We start from the raw sequence: 3,462 nt of genomic DNA, 5'->3' as shown, positions 1-3,462 counted from the left end.
AATGAATGGAACTATACAGTCCTCTCTCCTTATGGGTGGAAACAAAGAGAATCAATGGTATCATAAAGAAAATTAGATCAGCATTTAAGTGAAATAAACTTTGGGCAGGGAGCAGGGGAAATTGAGAGATTTCATTCCTGTACAGAAAGTTGGTATTGATGAAATGAGCTAAATTATTCCGTTCATAATGAATCTAAGACTGATTCCTGCAACCGTTGCTCATAATAAAAACCAGGAATCATTGGAGTAAACCTGCGCTAACCCCGAAGAAGGTCCAGCTCTCCTTCCTAAATTGTGATACCCAGACTCATCCTCCGGGGCTGCTCTGCACACGGTTTCGAATTTCATAGAACCTTTCCGGTGACACTGATCGCAGAAATCTTTTCCCACAGACACTGCATACAAACATTTTACCTTTCATGCATGGTGAAAGACCGATGACACTGCGATGCTGCTAAAAAGGGTGACTCTGTTAGACCTAGTTGTGATATCTGGTTGGAACTGAAGATCTGGAAATCCTTCCCATTGAATGCGCTGTAAAAAGAATGGACAGCCATCCCTATTCCCAATTCCTTTGCCTCCGCTGCATCTGCTCCCAGGATGAGGCATTCCAGTCCCTTACATCTCAGATGTCTTTGTTTCTCAAGGACCGCAACTTCCCCCCCTCAGTGGTCGAGAACGCCCTCGACCGTGTCTCCTGCATTTCCCGCAACTCATCCCTCACACCCCCTCCCCGCAATAACAACCAAAACAGAATCCCCCTCATCCTCATGTACCACCCCACCAACCTCCAGATCCAACGCATCATCCTCCGACACTTCCACCATCTGCAATCCGACCCCACCACAAAAGACATTTTTCCCTCCCCACCCTTATCTGCCTTCCGGAGAGACCACTCTCTCCGTGACTCCCTTGTCCGCTCCACACTCCCCTCCAGCCCCACCTCACCTGGCACTTTTCCCTGCAACTGCAGTAAGTGCTACACCTGCCGCTACACCTCCCCCCTCACCCCCATCCTAGGTCCCAAGAAGACTTTCCATGTCAAGATGTTCACCTGCACATCTGCTAATGAGGTATACTGTATCCGCTGTTCCCATTGTGGCCTCCTCTACATCAGGGAAACCAAGTGGAGGCTTGGGGGCCACTTTGCAGAACACCAACGCTTGGTTCGCACTAAACAACTGCACCTCCCAGTCGCGAACCATTTCAACTGCACCTCCCATTCCACAGACAACATGTCCATCCTGGGCCTCCTGCAGTGCCAAGATGCTACCCGAAGGTTGCAGGAACAGCACCTCATATTCCGCTTGGGAACCCTGCAATCCAATGGTATCCGTGTGGACTTCACAAGCTTCAAAATCTCCCCACTCGCTACCGCATCCCAAAACCAGCCCAGCTCGTCCCCGCCTCCCTAACCTGTCCCTCCTCCTACCGCAAGCCCCTCGCCCATCTCTTACATACTAACCTCATCCCGCCCCCTTGACCTGTCCGTCCCTGGACTGACCTATCCCCTCCCTAACTCCCCACCTACACTCACCTTCACTGGCTCCATCCCCACCTCTTTGACCTGTCTGTTTCCTCTCCACCTATCTCCTCCTCTATCCATCTTCTATCCGCCTCCCCCTCTCTCCCTTTTATTTCAGAACCGCCTCCCCAGTTTCTGAAGAAGGGTCTAGGCCCGAAACGTCAGCCTTCCTGCTCTTCTGATGCTGCTTGGCCTGCTCTGTTCATCCAGCTCTGCACCTTGTTATCTCAGAAATCATTCTCCCACTGGCCTGCAGCACGCCGAGGGCGCATGCTCTGTTCACCTTGTCAGACCCGCCTTCTGATTCATTGATTGGTTGGAGTACTAACCCCGCCCCGCTCCCGCGCCGATCGACGCTGGAATTCCAGCCCCGCCCCTGTGTCTGTCTGATTGGTTTGAAGATTATCCCGCCCCCTCCTTCCGCTCGATGGATGTTTCTGGGGACTGCCCTGCCCTTTGTCCTCTGAGTGGACAAGCAGTTCCGGTGCCATGTTCCAGTCCCGTCCCTTGCTTGTTGCTATTGGTTGTTAGACGACATCAAACCGGCGTGCAAGCTACTGGAGCATGCGTGCCCGGAGCAATGGAAGGAATGAAATGTTCCTCCATGACATCCATAAACGGTGAGTAAAGGTTAGAGAGGAGGGCAGTGTTGGTGCTATACGCCAGCAAGAGGGTTGCATGATTGCCCAGTTTAGGTCTGAAGTCCCAGACTGGGCTTTTTCGGTTTCGCTGTAGAGACCCTAAGACTTCTTCCCTGAAACAGGCGCGGTCGAACGCCGACGCCTCCGCATCTTGGTTTAGTGGGAAGTGCGCAGGAGCGGTTAGCGTGGTGACGCAGCAGTGACGGCGGGGTCCTGTGTTACCCCTCCCCCGGTTCCCCCCCTCCACTCTCATTCCTTCCGTCCCCGGTCTGCCTGAATGTCTCCGTCTGGGGCTCTGCAGTTTTGTTTTATTAGTCCCGGTGGGAGGGTTTACTGCGGTAAAAGTGCAGTATGAAGGTCAGATGAAGCTGGATGTGATAAAAAAAGTAGTAATTCCAACTCCTGTAACCCCGTACAAGTTTACAGGTGTCTCAGCAGCTGGGTGTCTGAATCTTTCCTGCACATGGAGCAGGGGAATGGTCTGTCCCTGGTGTAACTGCACCATTGGGTGGCCAGCTCAGGTGGGGAACTGTATCACTGTCATTGTCCTGATATTTCCACCGTATTTCCGTAGGGTGGGTATCTGTAGTCTCTCCTGGCTGGGTGATCAGGTAAATTCTAATCCAGTGGACTGAACATCCATATAGTTCCTGTCAACTGTCTGTGGTGAGATTTTTATTTCAGTCTATGTTAAAGCTCTTTCCACTGTCACTCACTCAGTCTGTGTAATTGGTTACGACTCTTTCGACAGTCTACTGGAAGACCATATGTAATAGGAACAGGAGTAGACCATTTAGTCCCTTGAGCCTGTTCTGCCATTAAATAGGATTGCGGCTGATCTGACATTCCTGATGTCCACTTTTCCAGCATTTTTCGTGTAACCTTTAATTCCCGTACTGATCAAGAATCTACCTATCTCTGCCTTAAAAATACACAAGGACTCTGCCCTTTCAGCTCTCTGTGGCAAGAATTTCCAAAGACACTCAGCCCTCTGAGATGAAGGCTCTCTTCAATTCAACTTTAAATTATTCTGAGACTATGCTTTCTAGCCAGAGACTAGCCAATGAGAGGGCAAATCCTGTCAGCACTTACCCTGTCAAGCCACTTCAGAATCTGATTGCAGCAATGGTAGGTGATCTCATTCAAGCAAAACTCCAATGCGTAGTGTCCTACTCACTCAGTCTGTGTCACTGGTTAAAGGTCTTTCCGCTGTGTACTGTATTAGAACCTTTGCTGAGATTTTAAAAATCATTTTTGGTTTGAATCTGAGAGCTGAACAGTGACCTCTGGACTGTG

The sequence above is a fragment of the Rhincodon typus genome, unplaced genomic scaffold, assembly GCF_021869965.1.
Source record: "Rhincodon typus isolate 14 unplaced genomic scaffold, sRhiTyp1.1 hic_rhity00003037, whole genome shotgun sequence".
NCBI classification, from domain to species: domain Eukaryota; kingdom Metazoa; phylum Chordata; class Chondrichthyes; order Orectolobiformes; family Rhincodontidae; genus Rhincodon; species Rhincodon typus.
Note: the sequence above shows the minus strand (reverse complement) of the source record.